This window comes from Pristiophorus japonicus, chromosome 6 (assembly GCF_044704955.1).
Source record: "Pristiophorus japonicus isolate sPriJap1 chromosome 6, sPriJap1.hap1, whole genome shotgun sequence".
Classification (NCBI taxonomy): domain Eukaryota; kingdom Metazoa; phylum Chordata; class Chondrichthyes; family Pristiophoridae; genus Pristiophorus; species Pristiophorus japonicus.
In genome coordinates this window covers 169,589,783-169,611,814 of record NC_091982.1, presented here as the reverse complement: position 1 = coordinate 169,611,814, position 22,032 = coordinate 169,589,783, and the positions used below count along the sequence as shown (strand labels likewise).

The 22,032-nt window shown below is 39.1% G+C and overlaps 1 protein-coding gene across 2 annotated transcripts in view; it reads left to right on the top strand.

Moving 5' to 3' along the window:
- The first annotated feature begins 787 nt into the window (after positions 1 to 787).
- stag1a (STAG1 cohesin complex component a) overlaps positions 788 to 22,032 on the top strand; it is a 190,770-nt gene continuing 169,525 nt past the window's right edge. For both annotated transcript variants that reach the window (XM_070883373.1, XM_070883374.1), the window contains exon 1: positions 788 to 935. The gene's annotated coding sequence lies outside the window, so the exon portion shown is untranslated. The remainder of the gene's footprint in view (positions 936 to 22,032) is intronic.

Genomic DNA, 22,032 nt, shown 5'->3' with positions numbered 1-22,032 from the left:
TCAAAGAAAGACATTGAGGTGAGTAGTCTTTTCTTGGGTAGGTCAGCTTTGAAAAAAAAACCTTTTAACTGCAAGCAAATTTGCACTTGGTGTTGTTACCATTAAAATGGCTTCCCTCACCCTGCATGTAAACAAAATTTAAACCGTTTTATTTCCTGCTTTTAACATAGTTTTGTTTTGTGTGTTTATAAATAGAAGTTGTTGTTGCAGCAAAGTTTCGAGCAGAGCACTGTATTTCGCTAAACCAACATCTATCTGTCGGCCTGTCTCTCCCTTGCTGCGCCGGTTGCTGCCCCGCCGCCATTAGACAGCTTCTTGCTGTGGTCACGGACACAGCTGCTGATGGCGGCGGTACATTTCAGCAAAATATGACAACGGTCCACTAACACCACACAACAAACAAACCACCCCCGAAAATATTCAACAACAAAAAAAGCGCCAAGGTACCCCTACCCCACTTTCTACATGCAGCGCCTGGCTATTACACTTTTAGAAATACTACCACCTACACTACCTTAAACAAGCTTGACAGCCAGCGACGCCCCGCACAGCCGCCGTTTCTTTATATATGCGCTAAGCGGCTGACGCAATGACGCATATCACCGTTCATGGTCCTGCACGCGCGGGAGAGCGCGTGCGTACCGCCCCCGCCTCCACTCCGCCTCGAGGCGTGCACCCGCGATATTCTTGCAATGGCCGCGCGCGTGGGCACGAGTCAGACGGCGGATGGTGGCCGCCAGAGGGCAATCTTTGTCTGGATTTGCATTGCGCCATTCGATTGTGGAAAATGCCACCAGATGGCGGCTTAGGATTGTTCGTCCTGTGAAGACGCGGTGTTAACTATTCCCATTTTTAATTTAATCAATTTTAAAACTCGATATTTCCTCACGCAGTCGAACGGGAAGTGAAAAACGGTTCCAAAATGGGCAGGAACGGTCAGTATTTTTGAACTTTTATTCTTTTTTTAAGTGAAAAAAGGCGACCGAAGTGCGGATCTAAGATGGAGGACGGGACTCGGGTAGTGTGTGTTTGGGGGAGGGGAGCGGGAAATGTGGCTTCAGTTCGAGTTCACATCTTTTAAAAAGACTTTCTTTTCCTTGTTTATTTTGTGTTTATTTTTTTTATAGTTCTCGGTGTTTAAGTGGTGAAATTTATATGAAAGTTTTATTTTCGGTGGAATGCAGGCTTTGAACGTTTGCGTGTTACTTCATATCGCGTACATATAAAAAAAGGTTAAAATACAAATGTTGTTTAATTGCCAAGCAAACGAAGGACGTGCAGGGATACAAAGGCAAGCCTGAGTAGGAAGCTGGAGTGTTTTTTTTCTCACTTCGCTAATTTTGTTTGATAATGAAGCGACTGTTTGCAAATAAAAGAATAATACTTGCTGGATTTTGATATGTTGGAATGCAAAGTTAATTTAGTAAACAGGAATAAAACGGTTTGTAGCCTTCAGTGTATGATCTCACGATTTTTTTTGTTATTACACGATTCTGAGTGGAGTCAGGTGACGACATGCTGATGACTGTTCTTGGTTTTTCTCACGCAATCCATCCGCCCAGCAGCCAGTTTTACAAGTACAAGGGAGAGAGAGAAGAATTCTTAACAAAATTGTATTATTTCAGGTGGGGGAAGGGTGACATTTATCAAACCATCGTCTGTTTTCTTGACTGTTAAATCGGTAGTACATATCAATCTTTTTTTTCTTTAAAAAAGAAAGCTATACATGTTTCTGTTGCAAAAGCATATAGAGATAGGGAGATTTGTTTACAAAAGGCGCTGGCTCAATGTTACTATATAGGGGTCTGGGTTATTTGAAATGTCTGGGCAAAGTAGAGTAACTTGCCTGCCATTGAAATGACTAAAACATGAAATTAATGTGTGTGTGTGTGTATATATAATAAAACCTTGGATAGGTTAAATGTAAATATTAGAATAGTAAGATAAAGGAAAATTCCAAATTGGAAGAAATTCAAAATATAATGCTGAGCTTACAATTTGAAAATAGCTAGATTTTGCTTTTTGAAGAATGGGAACATTTTACATCAGTGACTAACCCAGTTCTGTCGTTTGTTTATATCTAAAGGATGAACATTATTTTATATTTGTATAATAAGAATGATAAAATATTTAGATGTATAGATTCAGTTGAGGAAATGAAGAAGCTGGTATGTTGTGCTACTCAGCAAAAAGTGAAAGGAAATAGTGCAAAGTAAATCTGTTGTGGAACATTGCCTCCCATTAGAGTACATTTGAAAATCTAAGCTTAATTGCACTCCTCATTTACTTTCACGCTACTTGTTGAGTGTTGGAAAGAATACTGTACGAGCTAAGCATAGTAAATTTTGATTGGTTAAACCAAAACAAGTTATTTTGAAATGAGGCATGGATATGCTTTTATGAACACCTTGTGCATCAGGGACACAGCACTTGCTGGCAGCTACACTTGATGTACTCTCTCATGTAGATGCCAGTTTGTTTTCTTTCCCCAAAAGCAAAGCGGCCGAAGGAAGTAAATGAGTACTGGGAATAAGTTATGCTTAGAATTAATTTTGGTTTCAGTTAATGTTTATCCACTTGATACGGTTTATTTGATTAGTATATTATGGCCCTAAATTCACTCCCCTGTATCCTTTGTTAGGTCCTGCTAGGTGAAAGACTGCCCAAAAATATTCAGACCGAGACAGAACTGAGATCAGATTTTTCCATATAGTCCTTTCGCTTGGTACCTATAATTCAAGTGAAAAATTCAGTTTATCATAATTGAGCTTTAGAGATGAAATAAGTAACTACTGATTCTGAATATATGTCCTTTTTAAGATGTTAACTCTGGATTTTGTCAAATGTTGGCAGAACTCTTTCTTCACTTTATTGCTGAACAAACCCTCCGTGCTGCCCTCAGTTACAATTGTTATGCATGCTCCTAACCAATACAGAGTGGCTTTTCTATAATACTCATGTCAACCTGTTGATATTTGTTGTAGAATTGTGTTGTGTTTTCAAATAACTTTTAGCATAATATATTAAATGTAGATTTATGGGTGGAAAGAAACTTGCCCCAATAGGGGTAGTAGACTGATTGAGCACTCCAGCTGATTCAGGAATTGAGGGGATAAATTTGTTTTGAGATGTAGGTGAATTACAGTTAAGTGTATATTATGCAGCAATAGACATTATGGCTATTTGTTGTATGAAATAGTTAGCTTTTTTAATTTCAATCTTGGGGTGAACTGGTTACAAGATGTTGATTCCTTGAGCATATCTATATTGGCAAACAGGAATTTTTTCTCTCTCTTTAAAAACTTCTAAACAGGGCGCTCTGTTGTCTTAATCTGTTGTTAAAGTCTTAATAGTTGTGTATGAAGTTTTACTGGATCTAACAGATCTAATCTTTGTGACTGATGCCAAGAAGAATAGACTTTATATCTATCATACCTCAACCAAAGAAGGGTGCCTCTAACACTTGGCTTGGCTTATCTTCTTATCACGATATAAATTTTTCACATCTTTGTGTTCTGTTGTGTGTTGTAACATTTTATGATATTAAAAATCTTAATGATTGCAGTGGGTTGTTGGGTGTGGGCTGAAATTCCCAAGGGAACAAATGAAGGAAGATTCCCAACCAGATCAGTGGAAAATATGATTTGAACCAAGAACATATTATACCAACTTCAAATGCAAGATAAACAAATGCAACTTCATTGGACACAGTCAGATGTGTTCACTCCAAGTAATTTTTTTTAGTGCTCGTTTTTCCTTTACTGCATTAATTAGAGGTAACAATATGGCTGCCATTTGGAATTGGCTATGCCCTCAAATACTGTCAGCCAGTAGCTCAGTTGGTAGCACACTCACATCTGAGTCAGAAGGTTGTGGGTTCAAGTCCCACTCCAGCGACTTGAGCACAAAAATCTTGGCTGACACTGCAGTGCAGTTTTGAGGGAGTGCTGCACTGTCTGAGATGCTGTCTTTCGGAAGAGACATTAAACCAATCTGCTCTCTCAGATGGATGTAAAAGATCCCATGGCAATTTTGAATCAGAGCAGGGGAGTTATCCCTGGTGTCCTGGTCAATATTTATCCCTCAATCAACATAACAAAAACAGATTAATTATCTGGTCATTATCACATTGCTCTTTGTGGGAGCTTGCTGTGTTTAAATTGGCTGTAAAGCGCTTTGGGACTTCCGGTGATCGTGAAAGGCGCTATATAAATACATGTCTTTTTTTCCCTTTTATTTCTGATTGATTGCTAAAAACAAGAGGTATTGGCAAATGGAACATCCAGATATGTAACTTCAGATGAAGCTGCTCATTGTCGGGAATGGTTTTTGAATGAGTTGCCGTCAAGACAGTTATTAGTTTGGCTTCAGAAACTAAAACAATTTTGTTCATGTAAATTGGCTCTGACTTTAGCCGGCTTGAGCTCAGTGTAAGTTCCTCATGCTGAGAATATTGTTGAAAGGGAGTGACTAATTTTTTGTAACCATAGTTACTAATGTAAGTTCTTCACTTGTAACCAGTTACAAAACTCGAGCAATAATCTTGTGGAAAAATCTTTAAAATTCATGGATCAACTATTGTACATGTCTTTGTCATTTCTGTGATCTATAAAAACGTTATTTTGGGCTGTTGTATATTTGTACAAGCTATATAGATAGCGATTCATTTGGTTTACTGACATGCAAATATCTGTACCTTAAGTTGCAGTTTTTTGTAAGTCCTGAATCGTGCATTGGTCCACTTGTGCAGGAATGAGCTGCCTTTGGCAATTATCTTGCCATTGACACTTATGATTATTTCCAACACAATGGGAGGGACTCTATGGTGAGGGGAGCAACTAAAGGCAGGTTCACAGCCCTAGAATAAATGACAAATAAGTTCCTATCTATAGACCAGTCCTATCTATAGACCAGTTAGCCTAACATCTGTGGTTGGGAAAATGTTGGAATCCATTATTAAAGGAGCAGGAGCAGTAGCAGGACAAATGTGTATTTGGACTTCCAGAAGGCATTTGATAAGATGCTACATAAAAGGTTACTGCACAAGATAAAAGTTCACGGGGTTGGGGGTAATATATGGATAGAGGATTGGCTAACTAGAGAAAACAGAGTCGAGATAAATGGTTGGTTCATTGGTTGGTAACCAGTAACTAGTGGGGTGCTGCAGGGATCATTGCTGGGACCCCATCTATTTACAATCTATATTAACGACTTGGCTACGTTGCACTCTCCCTTCTTCCAAGTTTACTGACGATACAAAGATGGGAGGAAGAGCAATGTTTGAGGAGGACACAAAAAATCTGCAAAAAGACATAGGCTAAGTGAGTGGGCAAAAATTTTGCAGATGGAGTATAATGTTGGAAAGTGTGAGGTCATGCACTTTGGCAGAAAAAAAAATCAAAAAGCAAGTTATTATTTAAATGGAGAAAGATTGCAGTGTGCCGCAGTACAGTGGGACCTGGGGGTACTTGTGCATGAAACGCAAAAGGATAGTATGCAGGTACAGCAAGTGATCAGGAAGGCCAATGATATCTTGGCCTTTATTGCAAAGGGGGTGGAGTATAAAAGCGGGGAAGTCTTGCTACAGCTATATAAGGTATTGGTGAGGCCACACCTGGAATACTGCATGCAGTTTTGGTTTCCATATTTACGAAAGGATATACTTGCTTTGGAGGCAGTTCAGAGAAGGTTCACTAGGTTGATTCCAGGGGGGAGGGGGTGACTTATGAGGAAAGGTTGAATAAGTTGGGCCTCTACTCATTGGAATTCAGAAGAATGAGAGGTGATCTTATCGAAACGTATAATTATGAGGGGGCTTAACAAGGTGGATGCAGAGAAGATGTTTCCACTGATGGGGAGACTAGAACTAGAGGGGATGATCTTAGAATAAGGGGCCGCCCATTTAAAACTGAGGGTTATAAATCTGTGAAATTCGCTACCTCAGAGAGCTGTGGAAGCTGGGACACTGAATAAATTTAAGACAGAAATAGACAGTTTCTTAAACGATAAGGGGTTATGGGGAGCGGGCGGGAAAGTGGAGCTGAGTCCATAATCAGAACAGCCATGATCTTATTGAATGGCGGAGCAGGCTCGAGGGGCCGTATGACCTACTCCTGTTCCTATTTCTTATGTTAATGTGTTTTTTGACATTGAAATGCTCCATTCAAAGCTTGGAATGATTGGCATATTTTTTTTACATCAGCAAATACTGGAGACACATGGCAGGTCAGTCAACATTGTGCTGGTCTGTGAACAGTTGGGACCTTTTGGAATAGGGTACTTGAATGCTAGAGATTGATTTCTGTGATGAATATAGTTCTATGATGGGAATGTAGTTGTATAATACAATAACCAGTTGTGAGTAGTTACTCAAAATGGGCTGAAATGTTCTACACTGCGATTTAAAAACAAAAACAAAATAATAGTGTAACTGTTTAACCTGACAAATTTAATGCTTTCAACGTGGAAAGATCTTTTTCTTGCTGCAAGTTCTGTCCTACAGCCATCAGTAAATTAATCTGACAACATGAAAGGTATCAGCACTGTTAATGTTGCCTGTATAATAGATATCCAAACAATTATTTTTATGGCCAGGTTAATGAGAGAACAGAATGAGGGGTTGCCCAGTACATTGAGCAGTGGATGAATGACCATGTGAGTATACATGGCCTGGCAGAGGAGTGAGCACATTACAAAAAGTAAATACCTACTCCATTACATCTACACATCAGGTATATCTTTGTAAATTTTTTAAAATAAATTGTTCATCTTCGATAAACTCCTGGTGTATAAAGTACAGGAGGCATGTTTTGTGTTTGGCGAACTAATGGGTTTTACTCTTGTTGAACCCTTTATTGCTTGTCCTGAACAAAAGAATAAATGTCTCCAAACATAACTAGATCTGTAAATGAAAATTAAATGACAAAAAGATTAACTTTTCCATTTTTCTGTATTTACTTCAGAGGTAGTTTTTATTTTCAAATTTGCTACATCATCAACAGCTTGCTTATTTTAAATTGGTTGCAACAAATTTTGTATAGCATAGGATATTTGTCTGTAGAAGAATCCCTAACTTTGTGGAAATAAATCCCCCTCTCCACCCCATAGCCTGTAAATATAGTGGCAATGACGAATAACTTGTATGGATATCATTTGTCAATTAGTGTTTTACACTACCTACTTATATTAAAATATAACCCTGGTCACAAAATTGTGGGTGAGACAAAATTAAACACATTGTCTGTAAAAGTAGACATTGCATTCACTGACTGTCTGCATGCTTAAGCTCCGATTGCATAATGTCAAACCGGTCTCATTATTTTTGGGCATCAGTCCAAGTTGATTCAAATCTTTGCACAATGATTCTGTTCTATATTTTAGTACCATGGTATCTTGTAGAGGGTAATTGATGGAACAAAACCAGACTAATCCAACAGGCTCAATATTTGTCAGATGGTCCTGTTCTATTTGCATGTTAAGTTAGAATATTTTGGTGCTGCTGGTAAATCCTGCAACCAATACTGTTCGGCTGTTAAGGTACGAAGCTGTTTGCTGATTTCAATAATTATTCTCAGGAATTTGGATAAGTTCTCACTACTTCACCAAAAAAAACTTAATCTCTGTCTGCTTCCTTGTTTTAAGTAAAACCATGCTCTGGAAAATTCCAAGTCCTGTTCTTCCCTTCCCCCACTCTTAAGCAAGTGGTTTAAATGTGTTTGGCTTTAATGGGCAGTATTCTGTTTGCAAGTATACTATAAACAATGTATGAGAAGTTCAAAACCAATACTCAATTCTTGGAAATTCAGATCTCAAAATCTATTGGTTTAAACTATGCATTGTTTGATATCCATTCTATCAAGGATATTTTATTTTGAAACTCTGTCCTGATCTAAATTTTTTGAAGCTGTAAAATACACTTGGCGTACTGTTTGATTTACAATCTTTTATTTACAATCTTCAAATATGAGATACAAATGTGGAGCATTTTTGAGAATGGGATTCTGTAATTTTAAGATCAGTATAAAGCATAGCTGGCATTATTTCTTAATTTACTTTAATATAACATGTTAGTTGTCAGTGATTGGATTGTGAAAATTATATCAGGACAATATATTCATCATAGACAGTCCCTCGAAATCGAGGAAAACTTGCTTCCACTCTAAGTGAAGTCTCGGGTGACTGTACAGTCCAATACTGGAATTACAGACTCTGTCACAGGTGGGACAGACAGTGGTTCAAGGAAAAGTTGGGTGGGGAGTCTGGTTCGCCGCACGCTCCTTCCGTTGCCCGCGCTTGTTTTCTGCATGCTCTTGGCGATGAGACTCGAGGTGCTCAGCACCCTCCCGGATGCTCTTCCTCCACTTAGGGTGGTCTTGGGCCAGGGATTCCTAGGTACTGCTGGGGATGTTGCACTTTATCAAGGAGGCTTTGAGGGTGTCCATGAAACATTTTCTCTGCCCACCTGTGGTTCGCTTGCTGTGCAAGAGTTCTGAATAGAACACTTGCTTTGGGAGTTTCATGTCGGGCATGCGGACGATGTGGCCCGCCTGCTGGGGATGTTGGCCTGACGTTGGTGCGTCTATCCTCCCAGTGGATTTGCAGGATCTTGCGGAGGCACCGTTGGTGATATTTCTCCAGCGCTTTGAGGTGTCTACTGTATATGGTCCACGTCTCTGAGCCATATAGGAGGGCGGGTATCACTACAGCCCTGTAGACCATAAGCTTGGTGCCAGATTTGAGGTCCTGGTCTTCGAACACTCTCTTCCTCAGGTGACCAAAGGCTGCGCTGGCACACTAGAGGCGGTGTTGGACCCCATCATCGATGTCTGCCCTTGCTGATGGTCGGCTCCCAAGGTATAGAAAATGGTCCACGTTGTCCAAGACCGCGCCGTGGATCTTGATGACCGGGTGGCAGTGCTCTATGACTGAGTCAGGTTGGTGGAGGACCTTTGTCTTACGGATGTTTAGTGTAAGGCCCATGCTTTCGTACGCCTCGATGAATATGTTGACGATGGCTTGGAATTCCGCCTGCTCCACGACGACATGCAAGCTGTGATCCTGACTGACGGATCCACCACAGACTCAATCCACATCCGGACCGGGGTCAAGCAGGGCTGCGTCATCGCGCCAACGCTCTTCTCAATCTTCCTCACTGCAATGCTCCATCTCGCATTCAACAAGTTCCCCGCTGGAGTGGAACGAAAGTATAGAACCAATGGGAACCCATTCAACCTTTGTCGCCTCCAGGCTAGATCCAAGGTCGTCCCATCCTCTGTTGTCGAACTACAGTACACGGGCGGCGCTTGCGTCTGCGCACGATACATTAAGAATTGATGGACTCCGCTATGATGAGAAATATCTATGATCTAATGCATATAATTTATAATTGCTGTGTGGTCTGATTGTTTTCTGCAGAAATAATGTTGCATTCTTCCATCTGCTTTCAAAACCTCTATTAAAACCTTTTACATAACCATAACACTATATTGTGAAATGGTTATAAATTGTTTAGAAAAAAATAATGTAATCTGGCACAGTATTGTACTTGCATGGAGAGGAATGAACTGTAGCTAGTGGAGGAAACCATTGTCAGCCAAATTAAGTTTTAAAGGAACTAGTACGTCATTATGCTATAATTAAGTCTGTAGAAACCGTGCAGTCCACTCTTAATTCAAAGTCACTTTGTTTGAATTATTTGACAATTCAACTGTTGTGTACACTAAATTCCCACTGTTATTTATGTATAATTCAAATTGCTGGATAATTAATTTTTTTTTAATGCAAAAAGACTGAATAGTTAAGAGTAGACTAGTTGATTTAAATGTCGTTGACAGTTTCAAAAGCTTATAACTTGGAAAATAGTCTTTACATATTAATGAAAATTGTAGTTATAAAAATCAGTTTGTGTTTTAATTAAACAAAATAATATTCTGATAGTGGTACACTGGTGTAGCTAATGAGCATTTAAAAGCCTTGTTTCAGTACCTGTTGGCTCAGTGAGTAAATGCATTTCCTTGTGCAAATCATCATCATCATAGGCAGTCCCTCGGAATCGAGCAAGACTTGCTTCCACTCTTAAAGTGAGTTCTTCGGTGGCGGAACAATCCAATGAACCACAGTCTTTGTCACAGATGGGACAGATAGTCATTGAGGGAAGGAGTGGGTGGGACTGGTTTGCCGCACGCTCCTTCCGCTGCCTGCGCTTGATTTCGGCATGATTTCGGCATGCTCTCGGCGATAAGACTTGAGATGCTCAGCGCCCTTCTGGATACACTTCCTCCACTTAGGGCGGTCTTTGGCCAGGGACTCCCAGGTGTCAGTGGGGGTGTACCACTTTATCAGGGAGGCTTTGTCGTAGGCAGTCCCTCGGAATCGAGGAAGACTTGCTTCCACTCCTAAAGTGAGTTCTTTGGTGGCTGAACAGTCCAACACGAGAGCCACAGACCCCCTGTCACAGGTGGGACAGGTATTCGTTGGGGGAAGGGCGGGGGGGGGGGGTGACACTAATTTACCACACGCTCCTTCCGCTTCTGCGCCTGACCTCTTCACGCTCGCAGCGTGATCATGAAAGTCAAAGTTTCAATGCCTGGCTTGTGTTTGAAGTGTGATTGGTTGTTACCGTACGTGCAGATTTTGAAGTGCAAGAGGCAACCACATAAGAATAGCTGCTTTAAAATGAATATTTTGTTTATGTCCCAGTAACTCCAATCAAGTATTTAATGCTAAGTTCTGTTGACACTTGTATAAAGATGCCTGTTACTCTACATTCAGTCAACTTCTGCGATCCCAGCAAAGATAATGGGTGCAGAAAATGATCAATAAGCTAACCCAGAACAGCAGAGCCAGGATCACTTTTTAGTTTGGTAGGTCTGGCATGAGCCAACTCTGCCCTTCTACTACTTATTTTTTCCCTTCAAAGCTTGTCAAATCAATTTCCAGATGTTTACATTTTATGTATTCATCTTGTACTAAAATAGCCAATGGTGAAATGCATTCACATTGCTAATTTAAATTTATGCTTCAATCCTGAATATTGGGTCTCCTAGAAGCTTTAGAGTGGTGAGCATTGAACTTGTGACCTTTCGGACTGAGTGTCAAATTTCTTAGAGCAACAGCTTGTTTTTTTTCCAGTGGCTTTCAATAGTGCTAACCAGGCTGTCTGATAGGGTGCCATGTATTGCAGACTCCCTAGTTTAAGAATTGGAAGAGGATATGCATTTAAAATAGCTTATACTGGATAAACATGATCAATGGAAAGGGAGTGTAGGAACCTTTAACTCGCATGTCTGCTAAATGTCATTGGTAGAGGTGTAAAAGTCTCGAGCAACATTTTGGAACTAAGTAAAAGGTGCTATTTTTAATTATGATCATAGTCAGTTGAAATTATTTTATTAATCCACAATGGCCTCGAGGATAAAAGCACTTCCTGATGTAATACTGAGCTATATAGACCAGGAGTACTAGGTTTGAGTCCCAGTCTGTTTGAGTTAGTTGATGCTGCCCAGGGCAGCAGTTGGAATACAGTATTACAATTGGCTGGTGCTTCTGTGGAAGTGAAAAATATCAGCCTAAGTTACTTATCCAGTGACCCTACCTGAAAGTGTACGTGTGTGAATATTTGAGTATAGGATCTGGCTCTGCTTTAATGTTTTCCATGATTTAAATAGGCTCCTCAATTAAGAACTATCCATTTGAGTGAGATACTGGAGTACTATTGGCACTTTTAGAATCTTGCCCCTTCACAAGTCAGTGCTGAGAGAAAAGTGAGGCGGGGGGGCAGCGATGTTTGCTTAGTAATTAGGGGTATGGTAGCTGGTAGCACAGTGGTTATGTTACTGGATGAGTAATCCAGAGACCTGGACTAATGACCAGAGACATTCAAATCCCACCACGGCAGTTGGGGAATTTAAATTCAGTTAATTAAATAAATCTGGAATTTAAAAAAAAAAGCTAGTGTCAGTAATGGTGACCACGAAACTATCATTGTCAGAAAAACACATCTGGTTCACTAATGCCCTTTAAAGGAAGGAAAATCTGCCATCCTTACTCAGTCTGGCCTAATTGACTCCAGATCCACAGCAATGTGATTTACTCTTAACTCTGCTCAGAAATGGTGGCTCACCACTACCTTCTCAAGGGCAATTAGGGATGGGCAATAAATGCTGGTCTTGTCAGCGACACCCACATCCCAAGAATGAATTTTAAGAAAAGTAAATGTCTATTTATAATTTTCAGATAAATAATCTTTCTTCCCCTCAAAGGTGGAAACTTGATTTTGTACTCCACTTTGGCACATTTACAAAATAAATATTGTACAATTTTTGAAACTTTTAAACAATACCCAGAAACGATGCACTTAACGCACGTCACATGGAAAGGACATCGTATGTCCTTTCCAGGAGTATTTGTGAATTTATGGATGAACCCCAACAGGTCTGGCTATCTATGTAGCATAGTGAGCTCAACTACATTTAAAGTGATTTAAAAAAAACATTTTATAGATTTTCATTAGCTATTTAAATGATGTGATATATTATATTTTTTAGAGATATCTGTGATTTATGTTGTGTAAGCGGGGAAATATAGTATAAATTGCATCCTGTGGGACTTCATTGCGCAGTCAGTTTATACCATATAGGTAGATAATTAAAATTATATAAATTTAAATGATTTAAAATGTCAGTTATATTACTGTGGGAGTTGTGGACTGATTTCAATCACATCAGCCCTAATGGCCCTTGAGAAGGTGGTGGTGAGCCGCCATTTCAGAAGAGTCAATCACATTGTGGATCTGGAGTCACATATAGGCAACGATGGCAGATATCAGTCATATCAATGTGACCTTTTTTCAATACAATTTGTTTTAAAATGAATTAAAACTGAAATATAAAGATACTTCATGTAAGTAATATGTGGTATAGATACATTTCAAAAAAGTCCTGAAGGAAGTGGAGCCCAAACTTCTTACAAATAATTGGTCCAAAAATGTTCTTGAAAAATAAATGATCAGGTACTGATTAAGACATGTTTTATTTCCTAACGGCTCTCCTCCTATTCCAGCATAGAACCATCGTATTCATATTAGGCCCTATAACCTTAACTTGGACAGCATGTGAGAAATATGGGTGTGTAGATATTTAGAATTTAAAAGGCTACTACTTGTTACACGATATATTGTCTTTCAAAATGGGTATCTTCAAGTAATAGTGACATTTTATTGTTTCAGTATGTTATACCTGGTAAATTTAGTATAAGGCTATTTCTTCAACTGCTGTAGTTTGAAATATTCAAGCTAGCACCCTGAAGTTATCAATTTTTGTTCTTTAAATTTGCTGTACTTAATCGAAGTCTGAGGTAGCAGAGTCAAATATTTTGAAGTTGGCGGGATTCAGCAGCCCCAGAGAAACTGAGATCCTTGAAGTATAGGAAGTCATTCTACTCAAACTCTTCTGACCTATCTTCTGCAAACATTTAAAAAAAAATGTTTTATATGCCCTTTTCCTTTTTCTATTTGTACCTAGACTTTCAAAATAAACATTTAACAAAGTCCCGCATGAAAGACTAGTAGTGAAGCTCAAAGCTGTATAGATTCCAGGTAAACCCTGGAAATAGATAAGAGGCTGGCCTTGGTGTTGGGGTCATTCAGATAAGATAAGAAATAGGAGCAGGAGTAGGCTATTTGGCCTTTCAAGCCTGCTCCACCATTCAGTAAGATCATGGCTGATTTCTACCTCAACACCACCTTGCCACACTATCCCCATATCCCTTGAGTTCCTTAATACTGTTCCTTACTTACATCAATGACCTGGACTCAGAAATTCAATGTAAAATAGTCACATTTGCTGATGACAAATAGGGTAGGGCAGTGGAATTGGAAGAAACAGCTCAGACTACCGAGAATGAGTTGGACAAAATAACTATGTTGGCTGATCAATGGCTTATGAACTGTAACACATACAAGTGCAAAGTATTGCACATAAGATGGAAAAATAGGCAACACATGTACTCTGTGAATGGTGTTGAATTAGCTCAAAATGAACTGGACAGAGACATAAGAGACTTCAACTTGACAATAAACATGCATGTCCAACCACTGTAGAGCAACAATCAACAAAGCCAACAGTAGAATGCAAGTCAGAGTAAGTCTGATCAAACTGTATAGAGCTCTGATCAGACTACATCTTGAGTACTGTATCCAGTTCTGGTTGCCTGAGGAAGACATTCAAGCACAGGAAAAGAGTCACAATACTGATTCCTGGGATCTGAGTTTTGAGAAAAATCTGGAGGGACTCGGGCTTTTTAGCCTGGAAAGTGTGTGTTTGAGAGGTCATCTTTGGAGGTATACAAGACAGGAAATGGTATTGGACAGTAAATATATGTAGCATATATAACTTTAAATTATGAGAGTGGGACGAGGGGATATGGGTAACTTTAGGACTGATATCAAGAAGTTCTTTGCGCAGTAATCAACATTTGGAATGGGCAGCTCAGTAGAGTCGTGCTCAGGATGAATTTAAGGAACAATTGAATTTTGCAATGAGGGAAACGAGAGTGCTTCTGGATGGATGAACTAATATGGGCAAATGGTTGTCCTCATGTAGTTAATGTGATTAACTTTATGCTGAACACTTCACAACTACAATTGCAACAAGGCTTTGAAGTTCCAGGATTGATTCAAAGAATTGCTATTGTTATTCTTTCCAACACATGTGTACCAAAGCTTTTGCTCCCCTCCCCTCCCCCCCCCCCCCCCCCCCCGCCCAGCCTCGCAGTATTGTGTATCAAAAGACTTACAGACTTTATATTGATGATTGGAGCATAAATGACAGTCTTCGTTGGTTCAAGTGCAAAGCATGCAAGGAAGGCAGTTGCCTTAAAAGTTTAGAATTCTAATCATTTCTATGCCCTGACATCCAGCCTATTCATCACAGGTATACTAGTCATTGCAAATTCATGAGGGAGCTTTTATGACCTCATTAGTTTCTAGAGAGAATGGTCTACTATGAATATTGTTGGCTTAGCAACAGATTTCATTATGATGTGACTGGAGTCCAGCTTGAATATTACATTGTTAATGCTATTTTTTTTTTTTACGGCTGTGATGAGCTTTCTAAACTTTAGGACTGTATAAAGTGTTGAACCTTTTAATCCAATTTCCAAGATGTGATGACGGCAGTAGCAGCACCCTTTTTTGGCTGGAGATGTATGAAATAGCATGCAATGGAATTGGGGTGCTGAAGCTGCCTGGGATGAACAAATCTCCCAAATTATTGTACGCACACATTCGTACTGATGATTCTGTGTTCTTAAAAATTGTGATGCAAAATTTATTTCTAGCAATATTGTTTCACAGCTCCAATGGCAGTTTTAAAGATTGATCAGTGAAGGCAAGAAGGAAGTTTCTGATTGTAGCAAATCACCGTGTTACTTTGCAACTAAGTTCCTGAAATTAAAATCTTTAACTGAAGGGACCCCCATGAATTTCCAAAATTCAGGTATTTTTAGAAGGCTGCCTGATAGCTCAGTGAACAGCATTGCATACTGGTGGAGTACTGATAGGGAATGTCCCAGGTTCAATTCCCAGCCTGTACTAATTTAGCTGGTCTCAGCTGGGTTTCTGCTGCTGATCACTGTCAAATGATCTTGATGAAAAGTGTGTGTGAGTATGACTGTTAGTTGAGGCAGAATTACTTTGGTTGCGATTCTCCTCAGCGAATATTCTGCTTCCAGGTGAAGATTGACAAATTGAAAATGGTTTTTAAATGTGTTGGTTGCAATCCATGAAAATTAACTTAAGTATTGTTTAAAAAGTGATGCATACCGAATTGTACCTTTTGTAATGGGGTATTTATACTACACATTTAGTGTTGGAGTTAAGTAGCTTTGGCTTAACAATGATGCTAAATTTGTGTGTTCTGGCCAGCATTTATTCCTTGGGCACCATCACCAAAACAGCTTAACTGGTCATTTACCTCATTGCTGTTTGTGCTCAAATTGGCTGCTGCATTTGTCAACATTACAACAGTGATTGCACTTCAAAAGCAATTAATTGGCTGTAATGCACTTTGAAACATCCCAAGGATGTTCATGAAAGATGCTTTATGAATGTAGTTCTTGCTCCTGTTCAAGTTTAGGCCTGAACTGACTGAACCAAAGTGGAGTAAGACTTCAAATTCCAGCTACATTTACACAATATTTGCAGCATCGGTTCAAAGCCAAACTTTGGATTGATACTACAGCCAATGTGTGAACGCACCTAACATTTCAAGGAACTTAGTATATTATTACTGTTGTTTCTGGCATTTGCCTCCTTGTTTCAGGCTAACCAGAACAACTTTCTTTTATATAACAAAATGTAGCAAAACATTTGCAGTGGCAGATAGACTGAAGTAGGAGCAGAGTTAGATGATACGGAGGTGCAAGTAGGTGGTCCTTGTGATGAAGTGGATGATGGCATCAGATGCTCATCTTGGGATGCAGAGATTGCAAATAGTCTGGTTCAGCATGAGATGGGGATGGAATTGGTGGTGAAGGCCCTGACTAACCTAAATACAAACTAGCCATATATATTTTTAAATGGAGAACCTGTCCCATTCAGTACGAATGGGATACAGAAAATATGAGGATAACAGTTGAAAAGCAAGAATGGAACAAAAACATGCCTATTGTGAGGGATTTTAAGCAAGAACAGAAGATCATAAATTGGAATGTGCAAAAAAAACTTCCCTCACAGATCTTTAAACCTTAGTAACAATTTTTCTTTGAATTTAAGGGATTTATAACAAAAGATGAAAAACAAATTCCATTTACTAATTAAAGGCTTGTTCAATCATATCTATCTTAAAAATAAATGTAAGACTTTTTATCCTTCAAAAACTGAAGCATGACTTGTTCGTGTTCAAAGGTTAGGTGTTGAAGTGCTCCATACTCTCTCTCTGTTGCAGTTCTTCTAATATTCTTTGTTGCAGCATTGGTGAAATTTTACAAAAAGCCTTGGGGTTTGATTTAGCTATGAAATTCAAAATCTTCACCGTAACCAAGGAATAGCCAAAGTAATATTTTAAGTGTACATGCTTACTTCAGGGCCCAATTGTTCTCTGGGCCACCATTACACGAGTAATTGTAAACTGGCTCGCCAGTGCCCATATCACCTCTATGCTTATGATATCACTTAGCCTGAATTTTATAACGTAGAAAATATCTAAACATTGTTAATATTTAACAGTTTCATTTTTAATTCTGCTAATGGTCAGTTTTTCATTGGGGAAAAAAAATCTTGCTTGCGTTTTATGTGTCATTACTTTCATGTTGATTGATTTTTATAGTGATTAAATGGGGGATGGGAAGGAATCATTATGTAGCTGATGCTAACAGCTTCAGCTGAATTTTCTTGGCAGGTTTTTAAACCAGTGAATATGCTGGTGGTTATAAATTGTCACATTGTTTAAAAAAAGAATTCAGTTAAATGGCCTGAGGGCTGGTGCTTTGTTTAAAGCTCCTGTTACATTTTGGGGTGGGGAGGGGGGGGGGGGTGGGTGGTGGTGGAGTAGGAGGCGTGGAAGTCTATAAATTTTGAAGATGTAATGAGGTGACATTGTTTTATGTGCCTATTAAAAGTAAAAAAAAGCATACATTTATTTCAAATGGCGCTGCCCATGTGAGTATTTTGTAGTAAGCAAGAGTACCTTCCAGTCTTGGGTAAAGCTACACGTTGCTTTGAGCTATTTTTATCGACAATCAGGAGCTTAATTCTGGACTGCATACCAGACTGTACCATTTGATCAGCTACATAAAATGGGAGCACGGCTTTCTCATTCCAAGAGCAGTCAGTTTAAAAAATGAAATATTGTACAGTATTTTTTAACTTAAAGATTTCCAATTATGTATTTTCTGTTAATAGATGTGTGCTTTTGATCAGTCAATGGATACATTTTGGTGCAGTCCTATACTGTTTGTGTGTCAGGAAAGCACTTAACATGCATGACATGTATTCCAGAAGGCAGATGTTACCATGGTAACCCTCTGGTAGGTCATAGCCAGCTTGGCGTATTTGATTGGCTGACAGTAGAAAATGATATTCTGGAAAGAAAAATGTGTGTTTGGGGGGCGGGAGCTCGTGAGAGACAAGATCATTAAAACATTTTTTTAGTACCTCTACTAGATTTTATATTAAAATAAATAGATTAAATTAAGTCCCTGATTTTGATTTTACAAGATGTTTCAATTTTTTCAAATAGAGCACTTACTGTTGGATACATTACAGAGCATGTGTTGTTTATTTTGTCAAGTAGAAGAATGAATGGATGCTTTAGTGTTGTGGGGGGGGGGGCGGGGGGTGGTCGGCGGTATTCAGTTTAACTGGGCAACATACAAAGCTAGGTGGGAAAGTAAGCTGTGAAGGAGGACACAAAGAGCCTGCAAAGGGATGTAGATAGCTCAAGTGAGTGGGCACAAAGGTGGCAGATGGAGTATAATGTGGGGAAATGTGAGGTTATTCACTTTGGTAGGAAGGATAGAAAAACAGAATTTTTTTTTAATGGTGGAAACTATTTAAATATTGGTGCTCTAGAGATTTAGGTGTCCTCATACAGGAAACAGAGATAGCATGCAGGTACAACAAGCAATTAGGAAGGCAAATTGCATGTTGTACTCCAACCCCCCGCCCCTTACAATAAAAGCCAAGAGTAAGGAAGATCTGCTACAGTTGTACAGGGCTTTGATGAGACCACACCTGGAGTACTGTGTACAGTTTTGGTCTCCTTATCTCAGAAAGGATACACTTGCCTGAAAGGCGGTGCAACGAAGGTTCACTAGATTGATTCCTGGGATGAAAGGATTGTCCTATGAGAAGAGATTGAGTAGATTGGGCAGGTTAGATGCCGAGAAGCTGTTTCCCCTGACTGGAAAGTCCAGAACTAGGGGGGCGTAGTCGCAGGATAAGGGGTCAACCATTTAAGACTGAGCTGAGGAGGAATTTCTTCACTCAAGAGTTGTGAATCTTTGGAATTCTCTACCTCAAAGGGCTGTGGTTGCTGAATCATTGAGTATATTCAAGGCTGAGATAGATAGATAGGTATTTGGACTTTAGGGAAATCAAGGGATATGGGTGATCAGGTGGGGAAAGTGGAGTTGAGGTCAAAAATTGAATGGTTGTGCAGGCTCGAGAGGTTGTATGGCCTTACTCCTGCTCCTAATTATTTGTTTCTTAGGTTCTTATAAGGCAGCTAAAGTCCCAGTATCGTGCTGGGTCTGAAATACTCCTTGAAATGTCAAGTTAAATTGAAGGAGTATTATAATGTTGCATATTTTTTTCATTATTAAAGATTCCCAATTGACATTGTAGAATGCATATCTACTCTTTGTTTTAGATAATACAGTTGAAAATACCACCATCACAGTTTGGGTATTTTGCAGTACAGAAGATGTTAATTTTTCTCTCTGTTCATTTCATAATTTGAGTTCCCACAAATAAAGCACATTTTTCAAATTTTGCAAGTCAAGGAAAAAAATGACAGGTGGTTTTAACAGAGAAAATATCTTAAATCCAAAATTATAAATACTTTAAAAAAAAAATAACAAATATAGTGCATATTACATTTAGCCAGCATATACCATTACATCATAAGTTGTCAATTTATATATTTAAATATAGCTTTAAAAAATATATCTCCGAATTGGCTTTAATTGATGGCAAGTAGTTCTTCAAAAGCATAGGTTTTTAAACTGGCAGCCATGGGTGCCATGTGAGCTGCTAAATCATCAGATTTCTTAATGTCCGGGACTGGGCATGATTACACATCATGAGCATACTGTTTCTAAGTTTCTTGTTCAGAATGCTAATAAAGAAATGTTTTCTGCATTCAAAACACTGTTTTCCTTTGAGTAACTGACACACAATATTTCAGAAGTTAGGACTAGGGTTCCCTGAAAGGATGTCACTGATGAAGGGACTCCCACATAGAAAATAGAAAATCACTAACCCAATCACAGGGTATGTTCTGTGAACCATGATTTTTGAGTTTGGAAGAGGGAATTTCCTTATTCAGTTTATTGTTCTCTGTCATTGGGCAGAAAGCTGTCACATGGTAGTGGGGAGCACTAATTCTGAGATAGGGTGCATTATTGTGCCCAGCTGATTAAATACTGCATAGATTCAAAATGAGATGAAACATAGAAACATAGAAAATAGGTGCAGGAGTAGGCCATTTGGCCCTTTGAGCCTGCACTACCATTCAATAAGATCATGGCTGATCATCACCTCAGTACCCCTTTCCTGCTTTCTCTCCATACCCCTTGATCCTTTTAGCTGTAAGGGTCATATCTAACTCCCTCTTAAATATATCTAGTGAACTGGCATCAACAACAACTCTGCGGTAGGGAATTCCACAGGTTAACAGCTCTCTGAGTGAAGAAGTTTCTCCTCATCACAGTCCCAAATGGCTTACCCCTTATCCTTCGACTGTGTCCTCTGGTTCTGGACTTTCCCAACATCGGGAACATCTAACCTGTCCAGTCCCGTCACAATTTTATATGTTTCTATACGGACTGTTTTCTGATAATCTGTAGATATTGCTTTTAGCCTGGTCTCAGTGTTAGTATTGTCACCTCCGAGTCTCAAACTTGTGGGTTCAAGCCCTACTCCAAAGACTTGAGCACATAATCTAGTTATACACTTACTGCAGCGCTGAGCGAGTGCTGCACTGTTAAAGATGCCATCTTTCAGATGAGCAGTTAAACCGTCTGCTCTCTCGGGTTTACGTATAAGATCCCATGGCGTTATTCAGTGTCATGGCTAACATTTATCCCTCAATCAACACCACTTTTAAAAAAAATAGATTACTGTATCTGGTCATTATTTTATTGCTATTTATAGGACTTAAATGTATGCAAATTGACTGCCACATTTCCCTATGTTACAACAATGACTACACTTACAAAGTGCTTCATTGTCTATGAAGCACTTTGGGCCATCCTGAGGTCATGAAAGGCAGTCAATAATGTAAGTTTGCTCATTCTTTACATTTGTTGTAATTGCACCACAACTGTTAATTTTGCACTGAGCACATTTTTAATCATCAACCAAAATAAAATTGGCTTGAGTATAGTATAAATGTCTCACCTAATTCCTGTTACACCTATCTGTTTTTCACAATTAAACTTTTCTGTTAATTTTACTTACCACTGACTTCCAAGGTAGGTGTTGTTGCTTTCTTAACTTTGAGACCTCCCATCTGTCTCCAAGGTAGGTAGCACTATTAATGCCACTCATCTTGAAGGTAGCAAAATCGGGCCCACGGCCCAATGCTGACTTTCCCAAATAATTTAAAATTAGTGCTCAGCCATATCTATTTTAAATAACCAACAGATCTCCTAGTGTTGCTCATAGTGAGGGAGAAAATAAACTATTTTATAATAGGTATTTATGCCATGTAGGGCCATTAATTTATAGTGACTGTTAAAATCCATCTTATTAAATGGTATTCTATGATTTTACTGGTACTTAAGGATTCAATTTCATGCCTTTGCATTATTGTATAAACATTGTACATGAGTGGTCTTTATTTCACTTGTATTCCAATATCTCTTTAGTTTTATCACTCACCATTTAGTTTTATCTCTCGACATTTTTAAAGCTGTAAGTATATAAAGGTACTATACAGGATATACCATTTGGCTCTAGAAATTGACATTTCATGGTACTGGGTTAGGGGAGTGGATTTTAGCTTCACATAGGGCAATCCTGGGTTAAATTAGCAGTGGAGACATTACTGAGCTTTAGTAGCACTTCGGCTTTGGTAACACTCAGAATTGGCCTGTAGTTTGGCAGAACTGGGATGGGGGTCCTGGAGTTGCACAGTATTGCAGTGGGGCTGCTGGATTTTGGCAACATGGTGTCCTTCGATATGGCATCCACACAGAGAAGGAATCAGATCGTTGGCAGTTCTGTGGAAGGTGGATCTGACGTTTGGCACAACTGGAGGTGGAATGTGAGGTTTGGCTCACTAGTGGATGCCTGGTTTCAATCAGGAGAAA